At 32.2% G+C, this 21,116-nt stretch overlaps 1 protein-coding gene across 1 annotated transcript in view; it reads left to right on the top strand.

The window, feature by feature from the left end:
• The window catches only part of LOC105323257 (homeobox protein abdominal-B), a 77,502-nt gene that overhangs the window by 13,317 nt on the left and 43,069 nt on the right, over positions 1–21,116 (top strand). The window contains exons 3-6 of the mRNA XM_034459077.2: positions 19,323–19,443; positions 19,676–19,773; positions 20,121–20,217; positions 20,393–20,489. The gene's annotated coding sequence lies outside the window, so the exon portion shown is untranslated. The remainder of the gene's footprint in view (positions 1–19,322; positions 19,444–19,675; positions 19,774–20,120; positions 20,218–20,392; positions 20,490–21,116) is intronic.

Raw genomic sequence — 21,116 nt, 5'->3', positions numbered from 1 at the left:
GAATTAATGAAAAATTATCTCGTATTTGCTTTTAAATGCACATAGATTTCTGAGATGAGTGATGTATAACAAGTGTTACATGTCACTTCCGGGATGTAACAACATGCGTGAGACTACTAGGGTATGAATGGCAGAGGAGTATGCAATTTGAACGGTGCTGGGTTTGCCTTTAAAAACATCAGGAAAAGATATATTTCGCACTAGTAAATATCATCAAATATATGCACTGATGGTTTCATTATATAACTTGTACTAGTGTAAAATGTGACAGGACTGAATCCATTTATAATATTACGAACTGTGGGTCTTGAAACTTTGATTCGTTTCAGTTAGTTCCTACCACATGTATATCTTAAAATCGAAAACCCGAAGTCGATTTAAAAGTAAAAGTGGTCTACAGTAGTAAAATTTAAGCTGCAATTACCATGCTTCGTCAATTAACCCCTGATCCAATTAATCATTCAGATGTGGATAATACTGACAGACTTGATAACAATAATTGACCCTGCTAGTATACCCCATCCGTATGGACAGTAATTGCTGGAGTATCCTTGGCATTTATATGGACGCCGTCAGTCAATGGAATCGAGCAGTGATTACTGTGTGTGTCAAATTCAATCCAGTACATATCTGTGTGTAAAAACAAATGAAACAGATCTCTCTCTCTCTCTCTCTCTCTCTCTGAGACTTTATATAAATATTTCACTACAAAATAATACCTGATCATTTATTCAAAGGTTTAAAAAAAGGGATAGCACTAATTAATAATTTGTCCTATTATTTCATTTGAATTCGTTGAAATCAATATGGTAAGATGACACAATACAGACTATGCAGTGTTCTAGAATTTTGCCGACCATGACAGCTTGCGGAATGCTGAAATTCAAACTTTTAAACATTTCAAATTAAACATCAATATCGATAACAATGGTATCCTGTGCATTATTTATGAATAAAAAGTTCGAATACGGTAATATCTAAACAGCACTGGTATCTTATTTAGCACGTATTGTTCTACGGTCTCGCATTGGATACTTCTTCAGTGTTGGAGGTAGAAAAAGTACGTATCAAATCCGTGGTCGGGGAGCTGATTTAATACAATTCCTGTGTATTGATCAATGGCTTGAAAAACAGCAGATGTGCAGAAAACAGTAGCTTCTGAAGTGGCACAAATACAATCAATACTATAGCCACTGAAAACAGTGGGGGAAACTTCCTTTTAGGATTTGCGCAATGATAAACCTGCACAATAAAATGTTCATTAAAAGGAACTCAAATTTGCGCATTTCTCGCTTGTTTCTTAATTTATGCCATTAACACTGTTCTAAATCAAACAATTTAATTGTGGCGGTGCGAAACTATAGAATACATCGGAGTATGAAGAGGCTACTTTGTTTAAAAAACGCAGCACATAACTAAATGTTTTACGTTTCTTGTAAATGCTATCAACGATATTTCTTCAATTCGATGTAAATTATCGATAAACCGTTAAAAAAACTGAAATGCTTTTGAATAAAAATGATGTATTGTGCAGTATTGCGTATCGATATGATCTGATGATTCTTAGTATCTATGTCATCTTCGATCCTCTCCATCCTGTAGAATGAACTTCGTGTACAGCGGTTGGGTACCAGCACGGAAGCAGATAAACTTCTTATATAGAATCGAAGAATACCTCTGTCCAATTTTGATGAATTGAAATAGACGGCGTATATAAAAACAAAAATAACTTTATTTCTTCGATTTTAGATTTCAATAATTTCTTTCTATTTTCTTTATATTAATATGCGATTATTTTTTGTTGAGTATGTTCTTAGCGGATTAATACAATAATTAATGAGTTTGGCAATATAGGCCGCTCTTTGACAGAAGACAAGAAAGGTCTTTGGGATATATTTTTTCATGGGCAAATTTTAACATTGAATTTATGTACAACTGTAATCTGTGATTTTTTCGCAAAACGTTTATATTAAATAACAATGCATCGAGAACGATTGTTTGCTTATGTTTCCTGTAGTGCAAGCAGATGTAAATGATTTTGCACTTTCCTTATATAGGAATTTACCTTTGCACAATGCAATTGATTACATACGTATACAGCGTAGCGTAACTCAGGTACAAAAATACACGTGTAAATCAGTAAGTAAGACAATCGGGGAAGAATATACCCCCCCCCCCCCCGGCCCCCTAAGTGACCGAGATTGATCAGAAGACGTCTAGGTCTAACCTGTCTTGTATCTTTGTGCTACGTGAAGCTGTTTTTATTCCCCCCATCAATAGTGAATCTCGGCAATTTAGTGTTTGATGGAGTTTTTATGTCTGATCACTGGGAGTAAAAATTGTCAGACTTGGAAGAGATTTTTCCTGATATGTAAATCTTAATCATAAATTCCACTTTGAGTGTAGTCTCCCCTTTACATTAACCGACAATGCTCTATTAAACCTTACTTGTACATGCATAAGATACATGTTTCTGTGTTTTCATGCATATTCATGATATTTAAAATCAATTGCACCATCCACTTCCTCTATACAATGAATGTCTGCAATAAACTTTTTCACTTGTCACACAAATAACCAATTCTTGAAATTGTTATACATTCAATCGCCATTCGGAATACCTCAGCGCAGATCCTTTCCGTTGATTACCTGGTACATAGCCTCGGGCTTCGTCTGCGCCAGGGAACTCACATGGAGAAGCCATGTTGACTGTGATGATAGTTTTTACGGCCGCCTCGGGCGGTCCTGTGATGTATATACGTACCGTGGAGATGTGTGTGTGTGTGTGGCATCACAAACACAAATAAAGCTTGTATTTTTGCTTCTCTCTCTCCTTCTATATACACAGAAATTCGGGGACTTTATTTGGTTATGTTATGTATGTGATATTATTTACGGATTATTGTGGTTTTTAGAAATTTGTTTTAGAGGTAGGTGACGAACATGTTTAAACTATATTTGATATTTGATATGGGCCTAAATAGGCGCGGAATTAATTTTTTCTTAAGTAAGTTCGCACAACAATTGTATTTAACTACTTTACAAATTCAATACGTGAACATATTAGCATATTAAGCACTATAAACATAAAAAAAAACACGATGGTGGTCCTCTCGTAAGTTAAGTTGGGATCGCAAACAGGAACCAAATGTCGAGGAAGGCGGAATCGCCGGCGATGGGGAGGATTCCAGTGTCGACACCTGACACCTACCATTTAGAGTCACCTGATTTACACCTGCAGCGTCTACAGCAGTAACCTCCTCCCCTGTCGACGTTGTCAGGCAAACAATCCCCGCCCCCGTTGTAAAGAGTTTATTTTTATTTATTGCCGCTCTTAAAAAGTTCATCAAACCGAGCTTTTATGTGTACTTATGACCAAAATATGCACAGTTCAATCTGTGCCTGTGTTTTAGTGTGATTTGATATTGACCAGGCAATTTGTCTACCTATACGATACGTTCCTTTAACTCACCTTTTACTATAAATTTCCAAGTTAGGGATCACACATCTGGACTACTTTGTATGTACATTTGCGTTTTATGACTTAGGTCCATAAAAATTTACTTGTCTGTCCGACTCTTATATCCTAAAGGAGCATGCGTGTAGGTAATTATTTGTTTTAGTGTGTTAACTTGTAGTAAAAAGACTTATTCTCTTTTGGGTTGTAAATTGTCTATATTGCCAGATAATGATAACGATACGCTGCCGCGGGGCTCTACACTCTCCCACCTTCCTAGACAAGGTTTGGGCGACATTTCTCTTGGCGGGGTCCAGGTAGAAGGGCACACAATGTAATTTGGGTCGGTTTTGTGTAATACTTCACAGAATGAGAAGATCGACTGACTGTTTGTTTTCTCTCTCTTTGCTTTATTTTCCACCACAACGGAGGCAACGGTATTTTGGAATCTCGATATGTAACCTTACCCTGTAAATCGGAGAAGTCTGAATTTCCTCAGTCAGGTAACTTCTCGTTTCACAGGGTATATTTACCAATCGGGACTGACAACACGGAGCCAGGAGTTGCCCGCTGGGTCGAACAGGTCTGTCATTTAGGGGGAGTTTTTGTCTTGTTCATTGATCATGTGATTCAACCTACGTACATAGCTGTATTAAAGAATTTACCTTTTGCTATTTATTGTATTATCTTTTTTTTTCATCAGTTTAAGAATATGTTTCTTTTGTGGAGTATTTTAATAATTGTAAATTTGATTAAGTAATTTATCACGGCTTCAACAACCACTTAATGTCATTTGTAGTTTTTCCCATTTAATTACTACAATTTTGAAAAGCCCCATGGGAATTCAAAATAACTATTATTTAGATTTTTGTAATTAACAAATATTTGGATTGTTAAATATGGATATTCTGAGCCTTATCTGTAATATCGTTTTGATTATTTACAGAAATAATGGGGAAACTATTTCATATCTTTCAAAATTTTTACTTATTAAATATATTTATATTACCTGATTTTGTATATTTGATACAAACAATGATTTGAAATGTTAAAATCCCCAGAAGTTAGTAAGGATAAGAATATAATAATGTATTCAATGCATGTTGATTATCTAGTGTAAATATTATGATGGAATAAACCTTTGATTGTTCAGAATTTTAATCATTTAACTGAACATCATTTAAACCCTAAATGTCAAACTTTAATGACAGGGATAGATTTGATTTGTCTATTGTGTTTTTCATAATTATCAATTATTTACCTGAACATCTCAGCTAAAAAATCTCAGGTAATTGCCAAAAATATATATATATATATAAATAATGTGATAATGTGAAATTCATGCAATGCAGATTTTGATTATTTTTTTTCTGAGTGTTTGAAAACTGTTGGTTTAATCAGCATTTATATTTAAGATTATAACATAAAAATTACTGAACAATAACGAAATGACGGGAGATCAGGAACTACACGGATTTCGTGGACTCGTCATTGTGGGTTGCGTCTGGTCTATCTCTGTCATCTGTTCACGTTTCCGGGTGTTGGCTGCCGTACAGTAGAAACTAACCCCGGGACAGCATTGGGAGACCTAAGTACGGACCATTAGCCGTTTATTGCACGTTAAATATAGGCTATCTGCCTGCTGGTGAAATAGCATCCGACATTCGGACTAGGAATTTATAAAATCTTCTATATTATTATCTAATTAACTAGTCTCTGTGACCTCAATTTCAAAATGATGATATTTAGGTCACGTGGGTATTCTTTTGTCATTTACACCGTATGTACAAAATTATAAAAGAATGTCGAGAGAGAAAAAATGTACCGAAACGAAAACAATTCCTGCATGCTGTATTTGTATTGTGTTGTTTCATTCAGATGAGATGTAGGTACCCTTGTCAATAATTGAACCCAGATGAAACTCTCATAACCAATCTGCACTTTGCTTAGGAAGGAGTTAGACCTTCCTTTGTCTTTCCATTCTGCTGTAGTTGTTTCCTCTTTTGTTAAAAAGGGGGAACAGAATTCAACAGCGATGCCAACAAGATAGACATTTTGCCAGCAAAAATGGACAGTTGCAACCCCCTAATAAACAACTGATGTTGTTTTTGTTCACTGAAATCCTGGGATAATCTGAGAAGTTTTCAGCTTCCCCCGTCACATCATTGTCAGGACAGGGAGATTTCTTCCATCACATTTATGGCTTAAGATCGAAATCAGATACCGACCAACCTTCCAAAAGTCGAATAAAAAGAGCGAAAGTTACAAAATGCAGGCATCAGTATCAGCAAGAGGTTGTTTTTGTACAGCTTTGACGAACCCTTCCCCGTTTGAAGTGATGAGAACATATAATACAGGACAAAGAAATTCACTTATTTACAGTTCAAGTTGGATCAAACTGTTGCATCATAAGCTGGATTCGTTTTCTGCAAATATTCACCTGTCTTGCAAAATGCATATTTCAAAGGTTGAGTGAATGTCTGACACCTTGTAAATCTTATTATAGATAAACTGGCATACCTTAGTCTTCAAAATAAACCAGCATGGAAAATACGTCATAGGTGATCTATAAATTGCAGGAGGAATATGCAAATATTTTTAGGATAGATGATTGTTTACATATAACACTTATTCGAACCGTGTAGAGAGCCAATTTTAATATGCATTATCTCACAGCAAAATCACCCATCCATTAATGCCAAACACAAGTGCATGTCCAAACAACAGCATGCACAGGACTTTCTACTTAGATATTCATTCAGAATATCTAGACACTGTCTATAAATGGTTAAGGTGTACATTTTATTGTGCCGTCCTTTTCCACATTTTTCTTTCTGTCAGCTGAATGAAGAAATAATTATAACACCTGTACTAATTAGCACCTGGTTGCGACCTTACATTATAGTTACGACCAATGTCAAAACCTAAAGAGACCCCTGCACGTGTGTACACCATCACCTGACCGACTAGGTCCTAGGAGGTTTTATATTTTATTGCAGAATAAATGGCGTGGACAATGGACACAAACGTCCACATCCAACACGAGGCTATTCCTGTAGTTCTCTTTATTTCATTATGCCGCCATATTTTCAATCTATTTTAGTACAGATAGACAAACAAATATACCGATTTTATGAAGGATGAAACAAGTTCACATAGATATAAAGTTAAATAAATTATATTTCGTTTGAAATGATATCCAAAATGCAATTTCAAACACACTGAGTTTGAAATGTTGATGCCCTGCTAGAGATCTTTACTAACACTTACGTAAAACAAAATCTAATCGATTCTCTCACATTTATTAAACAAGGAATATATGTGTATGACAATTGAATTAGATTACAAGGAGGTGCTGGCCAGAAGGATGCATTTCGACAAAGATATTAAATTCTGTGTGAACGAATCCTTGGAAGAGTGCGCAATCCAGCTTCTGCCTCATTACAAAGTCCGGTTTATGGCCGTCAGGCGGAATAAATGGGAGAAAATCGGGAAACCCCTGCCACTGATTGCCAGGGGAGGGAGGATGGTGGGGTTTTATGTCTGGTAAAAGTGTGACTGATTGACTTCTCGTGTACTCCACTAAATGGAAGCTAGCGACACAGGGAGATGGGATTTTTGTTCTGTAACACGCTATTACACAACTTCCCCTCCTTCCTGATACATTTATGACCCTTTTTAAATGTCAAAATCGAGTCTCAATCGTGTTTTAGGGAATTTCGATCATGTTGCTTAACGCTTCTTAGACCGATTTTGATAAAAGGACACTCTTGATCAGTTGGTGGTCTACAACATTGTCGCAATATCCCACATCTTTCCTCCAGTTTGAGAAAGTGCCATTTCCATTATTAAGATTCTGTAGTGGTTTGATATTTAAATCTAAAATTTTTATATTCTTTTTCTTTAATTTTGTTGACAATTATGTGGCCGTTGGTTGGAAATATCGCGCAGAACTTCAAACCAACTTAAAAATTAATGCCAATGAAAAAAAATATCCTACCAAATGTTTCGCGGTACACAGAACACTATTATTAAGGTAGTTTACTTCTTTTACGTAAATTGCCCTGGAACATTATAAAGCTTTTTAAACAGATATATTTTATTGCTACCATTAACTAAACTACTGGTAAAATTTAAAACCAAGTTAATTGAATGAATAAATAGAAAATGAGGAACATATAAACAAGTTTTAAAAATTTAATTTCTCCCTCGGTGACCACAACTGGGTATAAAGATATATTCATTTTTGAAGATGATTTTCTTTACATGATAATTAATGATAGGGAACAAAGACAAAGGACACCGATCATGCATACAGATATTGCCAAACAGAAAAGAGTCGCAACCCATGCCAATAAATGAGCAATCATCTGAAAAAAATATTATTCAAATTCATTCGACAAAATTATATATGTTGAAAATTGTTGTTGTGGGATCCGAGCAGTATTTATGATATCTTAAATTGAATTAACTCCCTTTAATGACTGACGTAAAATATTACTACTGGGAGTAGTTGTTTTGCATTTTTGTTCAAAGATGAATCGTTTTTTCAGTAATTGTGCTATTCATTTAAAAAAACAACAAAATATTGTTATGGTTTGCTCTAATGTTGATAGAATTTTTTTTTTTACATGCACATGCCATTAACGACTATTAAATAAAGAATAAAGCTCCGGAATACTTATGGATATATATAACATATATAAACAATTAGTTTCAGTATTTTACAAGGTATTCAAAATGTAACCAAGTTGAAAACCAATAATACAGGCCTTCTGTGTTACAATGGGATTCGAACCTGCGACGCCGTATTACGGTCCTGTCATCGGAACTCTCGACCGGAAGTGAAAGTCTCCATAACCACCTCAATTAGGCGATCTTCAAAATGTTCCTATATTGCCTTTGCAAGGAAAATGAAATTATAGATATATGAAAAAAATATTATCAATATAATCATATTGAATCATATTGAATATTACATCATTTTATAATAGAAAAAAGTATAAAATCAAATACTATTAAACATGGTGCCTTTTAAAAAGCATATTTTTATTGAACTTTCCTATAAAAAAAACCCCATAAATATTGTTTTTTAAACATGAAAATAGTTATTAAATGCAAAATATATAATATTTTATGCTATCATAAAATCTTGATGCTCTAGTATTCGATAAATAGATTTTTAAGGTATAAATTCCCATTAATATCACATACAGATTTTTTATTGCTATAAAAATATTTTCTTACATATGAATGCAACACGTTTCATTTTATTCTCTTAAAGTAAAATGATCGATATAGGAGCACAATCTGATTCAGTTTACATATTTGGTTGTTGATATTTGAATTTTCGATTTATTTTTTAAAGTTTACTCACATCAAAATAGTTTTTCTTTAAAATGTAAAATCAATCATTACTTGTAAATTGTGTTAGGAGTAACTAACTGGATACATTTAGTGATGCATGCATTTTATTTCAAAGATATAATTAAAACATTAAAATTTTACAGTATATTATAACTAAAGGAATTTTATGCGCTGGTTAATGCGAACAACCAGCATATCATAAGCTTGACGTTTAATAAAAAATATTAATAAAAACTCACTCCTAAAACTAAACTACTGCAATTCAGACAACAAATTTTGATACTTTTAATAAAATCACAAATATAATAAAGACAATTTTTCACAGTTTATAAGGCTTTTTTAATAATCACTTTTTATCATGTTTTAATCAAGTGAAAACAATAATCTTAGAAAAGATAATCCACAAAGGGTATATGTATATGAACTCAAATCGTAGTTCGTTTAAAAGCAAGTTTTATTTTTTTATAAATATTAGAAAAAGCACAAAAGGTCTTCAAAACTTGATGATTATATTAATGAAAAGACAAAATGAACTATAATTAGATATTTGATAAATGCATACTCACAGAAACTCCGTCACTTTTATACCTTTATTTGCAAGTCCTCAAGTCTACGAACACTGCGAGCAGATTGCTAAATTCACAACTTTGTATATAATTATTTAAATGTGATGTATTCACATTTTTGATATGGAAATATTTTTTTAAGTACAAAACATAATTGGGAAAGCTGAAGCCGTTGACTGTATAAGCTTTCACTTTAAAGTAGATGTAAATATAAATGCATCTTTTTTTTAAATTGTATTATTCTAGTACATGATTGTAAATGATTTGAAATAAATTACCTTAATACACTAGGGCAGCGTTATGACGATAAAGGGGCAAATAAGACTGCTTGTTGGGAAAGAGGCAAAAACACATTACATAAAAATATAATACAGCATTTGTATGACAATGTACGACAGTTATTGTAAAATCCGATAGTAACATACGGGTATTTGAATTTTATGGGATTATCTTAGTTTTTTCTATTAGTTCATTTACAATAATTAAATATGACGCTATTTCCAATATGATAAACATCTCCAAACAGTATTAAATCTCAAGTTATTGGTTTTGCATACCTGACTGAAATATCATTTTGTTTTGAAATTTAGTTTTGTTTTTACACATTTGATAAATTAATTTATTACACTAATTCAACCTCTATAAATAAAAATTTTAACATCCACTATATAAAAATAATTATATCAAATAAACGTATATACATATATGCAAAGGAAATATTGGGGAAAAAAAATGTTGTTTTTTTAAATTCTGCGACTTGTTATTACAAAACAAAGTAAACAAGACTGTTTCATGTTGTAAGACTAAGTGTACATGACGATTTCTAAAATTTTCTTTTATTGATTAATTAATTAATTTTGTTTTTGCATTTTAAATGATATCGAATAAATCAAATAACTTTTTGTAGCAACTTTTCAAGATAGTCTTTTAAGGATTCCTCCCATGTTTAATGAAATAATCTTAAATCTTTAATAAATTTTTTCAAAAGTAAAATTCCATGAATAATACATAAATCTTATATTTAATTAATGCTTTATTTCTATTACAATTATAAAACTATTACGAATAAAAAAACCCATAAACTTTCACTTACTAATTCTAAATGTACATCTACTACGGGGGTAATAAATATAATTTCTTCAACACAAATACATCGTAATATAGATAATTATATGGATGATTACTATTAGGCCAAATGATTAAATCCTAGTTCAAAGATTACAATTCCATTACCATATCATTAGAATTTAGCTGATAATAGTAGAATCACTGTGTAGATAGATGGATAAATAACAGTAGACAAACTTACGTTTTTGGAGCTTAATGTTTTTGTAGCAAATGCTTATCATATTATCCCATGTTAGAGTTCTAAACTACAATGTACATCTTTAACATATATACACTTTTCATAAATCATAAAACATACTGCGTTATCTTTTGTTTTGCGCAAGTTTAACATATGAAAACAGATAAATCATGTCAAAAGTTAATGGTTAAATATAGAAGAAGTACGTTGCATTGTAACATGTCATTTAATTGTGACCAAATACAATACTTTGATTACCACACAAAATACCCAGCATATGTTTTCAATCATAAAAAAACCTAAAATTTCAAAAATAATTGATGAGAGAATACATGTTCACACTAATTTACCACACAAACCACCGACCCAGAGTCTCTCAACCTTACAATTAATGAAAGTACGGTCATTAAGTATGTTACAGACCGTAATTAAAATTGTTAAGGGAAAACATCATAGACAAGAACAAATGATGGATTGGTTATTTATTAAAATATAAAGATACCAGCATGTTAGAGTATAAACCTTCGGATAGTTGTTCCAGAAACAGGACACCCTCGTTAGTTGTAAAATATAACGGAAATGCAGGCAGGATCATGCCAGTATGTTCCGATTGTTATTTTAAACAATAAATATTTTTTGTGAAAGTTGTAACTATTAAGGCTTATTTAAAGAATGTTATTTCTCTGTTCAAATGAAGTTGCTAAGAATTTAACACTGGTCTCAGATTTAAAAGTAGACGTATAGATGTAGTTACGTGATATACAAAATACTTAGTCTAGCACACTTTTCAACCTAATTTCCATATAATTTCCTTATAAAAACAATAATGCATATATGCATACTTGCTCTATATGCAAATTGTCTACTGGGTTTCAGGATAAGAGTTGCTATAATATACACATTGACCTTTTTTCTATCGATTTATGCCCACCAAACAAGCATGCCATAAAGAGAATCGAGGTGGCTGTATACAACATGATGAGGCGTATCTGTTGTCTATATAGGGGTGAAGTCGTTATTGAGTTGACACCTTTAACTTACATGTTCAGAATAAAATAATTACACGTTTAACGCTCTGTTCAGTGTTTGATCTTTCATCCATTTTGGCAATGCTGTTTTGGATATGAAAGCGGTACACGTGACCCGTAAGTCAACTACTATGTCTATGGGATATCCCAGTCATTATCGAAGAATGTTGTCATTCATCTATCTAGGATATCATGTTTCTGGTTGAAACATAAAAAATATAATTCTTCCGCGTGAGATCATTGAGCATGGGGATGGTACGTAGGATAAACATCCTTAAAGGTTGTTCCGCGGCGTCATTAGCAGGGAGATTCAATGTGATCCAACAGTCGCTCATATGATGGGCCATAGAACAGAAAAGCTATACCCGCAATAAAACATAAACCACGATTGTCAATCTATGATCGAGGTCTTCCTAGGCATACAAAGGTTAATACATATAGTCTGAATTTTTAATTGGACTGCTCATGTTTCATCCGGAGCCATGATGCTAAAAAATGTACAGTTTATGGCTATAATGGCACTTTTAAGTGAATTTATTAAAATAGGAAAAATGTAATGGGAGCTAAACAAGATGTTATCAGAAGTTCCCATCTTATGCTATGTGCTTAAGTCTTTTTTAGAGTAAACACGGGCTGAAACTGCCAACTCACCCTGGATTTGCTTGATCAACTGATTTTATTATACCTCGGTGTTGCATTTGATAGTCTTTTAATGCTCACTATAATAACTTAATTGCAAAACTAGTATAAAAAAGTCAATAAAAAGGGAAAAATATTGCGTGAATCGTTGTTAATAGAATGACTTGAATACAATGAGAGGTAACGATACGAAAAAAGGACTAATTGGGCAAAATGTCATTTATAGACATCACGTGTTACTAAAAGCTAATTGTAATTAGCTTTAAAACTACTAGGCTAAAGGTGCAATGTCCAATTTTTATTTTTGCAAGACTTTAACACAGATATGCCAAAGACAAACTATGCTACATATTTTTGGACGATATTTAAGTTTGTCGTATGATATTTTGCATTTGTTTACTAGTATTGAGATATGTTTTTTATTTATATATATATTTTAAAAAATATAGCCTTCAAACTGTCTTTTGTAATACGAGTTTAATTATATAATTGTTGATTTCATATCAACCATTATAAATAACACTATATTTATTAGGGAACAGTTTGCAAAGTAAAACAAAGCAAGAAAGAATTCAACATATGTTGCTGTCCCCTGACAATGTCATTTTCTTGGACTTAATTCCAGCAAATAATTACTGGTAAAGTTATACTGAACAGCAGCGGAAGATATGAGATTCTCCTGGTATTAAGGCGACGTAACCAGCACTCGGGAATAAATCAATCCAACTCTGTCGTTTTTATTTCAGAAAATTCAGCCTCCATTTGATTCCTCAGCACCTTGTGCGAAGCAAACCCGTAGGTCTGGGATCTGGACATTTTAATTGTAACAGAATCCGGTTTACATTGTCTCTTTGTGACGACTCAAATCATTGGTTGTCCCGCGTGTTATGACTGAAGCGCGCGCAAGGATAACTTGGTTGGCACTGGATGAAGGAAAGGCCTTTAATCAAGCAATAAAAAATAAGTGATATCTTTTCTCATACCTATGATTTATGACAAAAATAGGTATTCATTTACATAAATCTCATTACATCTCACTTTTATGGCTTATTTCGATCAAGGTTCCAGGAGACCGAAGTCGTAATTTTCGGCAGCTTTCGTTTTGATATTGATAGCATTAATTGTGTTCGGAACTAAATTTGATCGAAAGATTGGCTTATTTTTCAGGTTTTATTGCCTTGGTTGCCTTTTTGGTAGAATATAGAGTTCTACTTTTCATTAGTGGTCCTTTATCAAAGAATTCAATAACCATGCTTGCGAACGAAAATTTCTCTCTTAGCTTTGCAGATGGTATGGCTTACTGCTTTTATTTGCAATTGTTCGTTTTGTTTCCAAGGTTGGGATTAGTTGTTAATAGCAAAATACATCATGGACACTACACTGAGTAATCCCGCACACATTATAAATATAATGGAACACAAGAAGTTTTTGCTGTAAACAAGTTTACTGTAGATATGGATATTATATAAAACCAACGAATTTTTTAAAGTAAAAATCTAAATAAATTAAAAATTTTTAATAGTTAGAGTTAAAAAAAAATACTATTTGCATTAAAATATTTATCATGAAATATTAATTTGAACAGTTTGTCTACCCGTTTCTTGCAAATAATCAAAACATTTGCAGTAAAATCACCTCCTCCCCACAAAAATAAATCTTTATGAAAAAAACATAGAAAGTTATAGAAGCAATATGTCATTTATTTTGATAAATGGCGAAATATAACAATATTTCTGATTCAGGTTTTGGGTTTTTAAAATTTTTTTTTATAAAAACCTAGGCCTGTTTATGTTTGGCCAAAAGTATTACATATTCAGTTACTTTAAAATGCATCGTCTGCTTCTGTTTTGAAGAATAAGAAAATCAGAAATTTTGCAAACTTTTAGATTTAGAAGTTCTAAAATTTTTTATTAAAAATACAAATTTTATGGGTTTATTTTAATCTTTGGAGACGAACCGATTTCATTTTTTAAAGAATGAATTAGAGTAACTTCTAGAAATACCGATATTCATGCATGAAAAGGGTTGCTAAAGTGGTCATTTAAATCATAAATACATGTAGTTATTTTGTTAAGATGCGAAACAATGGAATACAAAGAGATATTTTTAGATTAAAAAGTGCAATACAAATTTTCAAGAACACGAAAACTTAGCTTGTGTTTATTATCAAATTATGATTCGTATATTTTTTCTCCGGCCTACTTCTGTTATTCGCATTACAGATTGATTTTTTGATAAATGTTATATACCGGTATGTATGCCCTCCAAATCGTACCATGCATGCATTCATATTTATACAGAAAACTATCGAAGATTGTGTCCACTTTATGGTTATGTAAGGCAGCTTACATGCATGTATGTATCTACACGACGTTATATATAATTGTTTGGTAAACGTATAGTGTACAACTGGGTTTTAACGACGTGGCATTTTAAAAATACTCATGTAAACTGTCGTGCAACATCTTTTAAAATACTAAGAAAAAGTAGACAAAACTGGGAGGAAATCTTGACAAAATTTCTTTTTGATATTATTTTTTATCTATATAAACATATAATGATTGCACAACAAGAGCTCAACCTATCTTTAGGGGTTAGGTCTTTCCCAGAAAAAAAGGTTGCATATGGTAATTTGTGCCATAGCTAGGTGGTATATCCATTGTAAAATGATGTAGTATATACCTAAATACACCATAGCATAGGGAGTTAAGGTACATGAAGTTATGTTTCTGTTCTATTCAAACTGAAGCCTTATAGAAACACCATAGCCACATACACCACGACCTAATAACCATGTCACACTTTAGAAATGACTTCATGATGAAATCAATTTATTTTAAAATTTTATTTCGGTTAAATACAACTGTATCCAAGAAATGCTCTCATTTCATCAAATAAAAAGTACAATTATAAACAGTACCATTCGGTACTACGCCATCACTTTTCTGGTCTGAATGTGACAGCTGGTTTCTCAGCAAGAACATTCATAGACACGTCAGCTGAAACGGTCACATTTCATCACATTAAAAGTAAAGTTATAAAAAGTACCATTCGGTACAGCGCCATCACTGTTTTGGTCGCCTGGTTTTTCAGAAGGTACATTCATATATAGACACGTCAGCTGCTTCTATTTTGATTTTATTTGAATTTGGAACACTACTTTCAATGACACTTGACACATCTTTCAGCATCTCACCGGAGGGCCTTTAATATTTACGTATACCGTAAGAAAATAGCAGAAAGATAATTATAGTACAAGTGATTTGCCCAATACAATTGCATTGGTTATGTTGAGATACACTATGGGCGAGTGCATAATAAACTTGGGGCTGCACCCCTCGTGAACTATGCACTCGTCCGTGCAATTGTATTAAAGAAACTTCTACGTATTTAGCTTTGGACTTAAAGCTAGATGAAAAAATTAGTGAAATATATGAAATGAGTTTACTAGTAACCACAGTATTAACAACTGCATAATCAAAGTACTAATAGTACTGAGAGGCGCTTTGCAAGTTGTTTATTCTTTTTCAAAACAAACATGTAATTCAGTAAAGCCTAATCAGTAGCAAAAATTGTCATGTATAAAAACAAATATGATTTCAGTTTTTAAACTGCCCTTTTTAGAAATACCTTGGCATGTTCATATTTTGTCAGAACAACGCATATTCAATCACCGGTATTACATTTTCAATAACTTTAAAATGCCTGCATCATCTGATCCGTTTTTAAGGAGACAATTTATCAGAGAACTTGCAAATTTTGAACTTTAAGAAATTATAAAAAAAAAAAAATACAAATTTTGTAAGTTATTGTTATATTTGGTGACGAAACAATTTTAATTTAAAAGAAGGGTTTAGAGTAACTTTTAGAAATACCGGTATTATGCATGAAAGGTTTGCCAAAGTGTTCTTCAAATATTATACGGATATCATATTTCATATTCTATGTAAGACACATTTTTATACAGTACACGAGAACTTGTGTTTATCATCAAATTATAATTCGTATTTTTTTTTGTCCATCCTTCTTCTGTTATTCGCATCACTGATTGATATTTTGATAAAAGTCATGATATCCATACTAAACAGAAATAAATTACATGTGCTTCAAATTGTACCAATATCTGATTGATGTCATGAAGGAGATATCAAATAATATGATGATAATCAAAGTTTCGTATAACAGGTTTACGTTTTGAAGCGAAAATTTGGCATTAACAATCTGTTTTTGACCAATAAGCATAAAGCACAATACAACTTATGAAATGATTAAAGAAAAAATAACCAATTTTAAAAGAGAAAATATGAATTTATGGAATTACTTGCATTTGGCAATTTTATAAGGTCAAAGAACCCCAAGGTTTGAGCTATGTTGACTTAGTCTACATTGTTAGGTATCAGCGAGATAACTGTATGATAATTTTGAAAGATTTGTAAAAATGGATGGGGAGGGGCGATATTGGACATGATCGAAAGCAGTCGATAAATATACCATAAGTATTGATTAAGAAAATAATTATAGCATTTTCTCCTTGGAAAACATGAAGGGAAGTCGTTCGATTTAGCATAACATAATCGGAATGTTTAATTTTTATGTGCTGTGATCACGGTGATGTAGTTCCAATAGACAACTTCAGGATGCATATATATGTAAGATTAATATTTGATAGATGTGCAAGTTCATTGGGAGAAATTTGGATACATTTTATGATGTAAAATATTGTTTTGTCTCTGACACTTTCTATGCATGGAACACCGAGAGAAATAGAATAAAAACTTGCTAACGGTCTTCAAGGTCGAAATAACTTTTGGATTGATATATTGATTGTATAGTTTGTTTAACCTTTTTGCAATGATATTGATGCAACAGTGTGAATAAAGATTAGAACGTTGTTTGGAAGTCATTCCAGCGAGGATAAAACTGTCAACACGAACTTACAAATTTTACCTATTTTCTGAGTGTTTCTCTAAAACGCAACGCATGCTTACATTGTACAAATGTTCTGTTAGTGCAGCATCATTCTATTACCCCTCTAAAAAGCTGCTCTTAATCTTAACTTATATTTTTTCAATTTTTTCCAAAGCCATATTTAAGACTAAAAGAAAAAACGCGTTTTGTTTTTATAAAACAAGTTTGATATGACATGGTGACCGTTAAATCAGAAGGTCGCTATAGATGTTGATTAAAAAGAAATGAAATGCTTCTGTGTATTTAGAGTATTTGGGACCAAACAGTCTTAAGCGTATATTTCATGCATAGAACTTGGAATTGCTTTATCTGCATAGGATAAACTTGATATGATGCATTATATCTACAAATGTTTCTCATAAATCATTATATGAACTGTCAAGATTTGAATTTATGCTAATCACAGACCGTATTTAGTTTAACTTACATGCACTTGGATCGTTCCTTAGGCTTAATTGTCAACGTTGATTTGATTTAGCTTTATGTACCAGATTTTAGTAACATATCAGTCTTGGACAATTACATGTGATAGGTTGCAACAGTTTTTATAATGTATTGATTGATTTGTTTTTCTTTTGAATTTAAACAGTGGGTATATTGTAATAATATGCACATGTCAATGTTAATTCAAATCACATACACCTTTACACCTTTCGTTTACCTCTCGACATTCCAAAAATGGAACGTGTAAATTTTCAATAACGATTAAAACCATATTCGATATAAAAGTTAAATAAAAAACACTATCATTGTACATTATTCAGTAAAGTAACCAATTGACTTCAGTGCATACATGGGTTTACGTGTACGGATATTTACGTGCATATGTACATGTGTACAGTAGTATACGTCAGCAGAAGTGAAAGTAAAAAGTGAAAGTGAAACAGATGACGCAGAGAGTACCATGAAGTTGTCTACATACGTGTACGTGTCAATAGCCTTTATGGCGGTTAATTTGCTTTATTCAGGCACAAGAATGATGGACCATATTTCATGATTAGTTTACCAATATACTATGCCATTTTAATAATACTTTTCAATCTAAACCAAAAGACACGATTGCTATATTTGACAGATGAAAAATGGATTAAATATGTTTTGCATCAAGTCGATCTCTGCTAGCGAATTCTTTTTATGTTGTACAAGATATATTTCGATTTCTCCAGGACCGAAAGTAACTCACATAGTATGGTTTAAAGGGGCATGGTCACGATTTTGGTCGAAAATTATTTTCCTGTTTTAATGTTTGCAATGCTTCAGAAATGCATTTTCGATAGGCAACCAAAATTTGAGTGTCGTTTGTTGAATTGTCAGCAAGTAACAGATCTATCAATTTTTTGCCATGTAAAAAAAAACCTTTTGTTTACATTTGGAATGTTGAAGTGAAAATTCCAGTTTTAAACTTAAAATGAATGTACTAAGCAATAGAAACTGTTTATTTATGCTTAAAATGAAAAAGAAGATAAGTAAATTAGCTTAAAAAGATTTTTTACTTGTATGTTGAACCTATGTAAACAAAAACAGGGCACGAGCCTTGTTTACATGACAAAGAATTGTGAGTCCTGTATCTTGCTTATAACTCTACGACTGACTTTCAAATTTTATTTCATCCTAAGAAATGCATTCCTAGAGCATTGTAAACGATAAAAACAGAAAAACAGAATTTGACCAAAATTCTGACCATGCCCCTTCAACAAATTTTGTCACTTAAAACGTAAAGTAGGTAACATTTTGAATTTTTAAACAAACTGCTTATTTTCTCTTGCTGCTGTATTTTTCTCTTTTGGTTTGTTTCTTTATTAATTGTAGGTTGCAGTTACTTTATTTTTAAAATTTATTATTCTGGGGGGGGGGGGGGGGGGGGGCGGCGATAAGAAAACTTATCATAGCCTCAAAAGTTAGTAACGATAACTTCTGAAAGTCATGTATTCCCACAAGAAAACACCACATAATCAGTGTGTATTCAAAAATTCTTCGTTTTCTGTCCACAGATTCCGAGCAGCCATTGTGCCGTTCGTATGACGCCATTGACGTGCCACCTACATAGATCACCAATGGAGGAGTCCATTATTATGCATCTTTTAGAAACAGCTCGGAGATTTACGAACCATGGTCGGTGTCCTCAATCATAAGCACATTAAATTTCTGACATAATACATATTCATATCTGCTTTTGTTTATTCAAACCTTTTGATGTATATTTTATCTCTCCATTGTAATTGGTTGTATGGAAACTTACGTAGTTGTGAATATCACTCGAGAAATGTTAGATTTTATCATGTGAAAAATTTACAATGCTACCATTGATCTCTCTGATCTTTTCACGTCAGCATTTTTATTACAGATGTAAATAATGATATTTGTGATGTGTGGCAGAAACTTGGCAAGTATTGAGTATACCATGAATCTACAATTTGGAGCCAACTACATACCCGTCGCGTGGTATTGAGAGAATATGATTACAGACATTTATGATTTAATAAAAATTAATATTATGACTTTTGATTAACTATTAAAGTAAGTTCAGGAGTGCTAAAGTATGTTTTTCTTAACACTGATAGTAAATTTTTTTTGGCTTTAGTTTGAATTTTATTTGTTACAAAAATGAAAAACAGATTAATAATAAAAAATCAATACCTTAGGTTTCTAGCATCAGTCTTAGAATAATTAATGTCTTTTGGAGCATAAACTTTAATGTGTTAAAATGTATATTTATATACACTCTTTAAGTAACATATTATAGATAATTTCACAATGTTAAATAATTTTTTTTTGTGTTTTCTTTTCAGTTTACATGCTCGCAATTCTTCCTGTATTTCACCGCAGATCAACATATGATTTTCCAATTTTATTTCTTTATAAAATTGAAAGTATATTCTTAAAAATGTAATTGGTTATATCAATTTATTGTATTGCTGAGTCAATTTCAATTACATTAACATTTGACTTGTTTTAATTTGAATGTTTTAATTACTCATAATAATTTGCAATAAGGTAAAGTATATGACAACAAATTGTATTCAGAGTATATAAATTTTATAATTTATTATTTATCTTTTAGAGGTCAAAGTTGAATGATAGGACAATCACTCCATTTGGAAGAAAAATATATCAGAAAAGTGTCAGTTACCTCTTTTAGTCGGATCACGGAAAATGAGGTAAAATTTTGATTTGAACAATTCAGGAAATTTTTAAGTGTTTGTTATTAAATCATATCAAAATTGTGTGTATTCCATTGATATTAAGCTGTTGCTGAGAATTCCATTATCTATAAATTTAATGTGTTTCCCCATGGAGTCCCTCAAGGTCATTCACACTGACTTCTATCTGATTTGAGCACAGCTATGGCTGCCCCCCAGCTAACTATGCGCTGATCCTCAGACGATCTGACTCTTTGTGGGCCAAAAAAACTGAGCTTAGTTTGACTTTACATGCGAAAAATTATATGCAAATTTTTGTCGTTTTTTTTTTTTTGGTTTAAAAGCAATCAAAAGGGTTAACTCTTTCCATTTCATAAATGTACGAAAAAATAATCTGAATCTTGCGAACACCAACATTGCTGGCACCCCATTAAAGCGGTTCGGGTCGGCAATACAATTCATTGAAATGTTAATGAAATGAAGGTCATAAATAATTACAGATATGTAATGGGTTTAAAGTGTTAGCCGGCTCACACACATTGCGGATACCGCCTAATTGACCCTTGTGTGGCATGGATTTCATCACAGCGCCAAATTACGCAAGCTGGGACAAATTTTGATGACAAAGTTATTGCCAGTTTATGT

This window comes from Magallana gigas, chromosome 5, assembly GCF_963853765.1.
Source record: "Magallana gigas chromosome 5, xbMagGiga1.1, whole genome shotgun sequence".
In the NCBI taxonomy this organism is placed as follows: Eukaryota; Metazoa; Mollusca; class Bivalvia; order Ostreida; family Ostreidae; genus Magallana; species Magallana gigas.
Note: the sequence above shows the minus strand (reverse complement) of the source record. Positions and strands in the feature narration are given on the sequence as shown.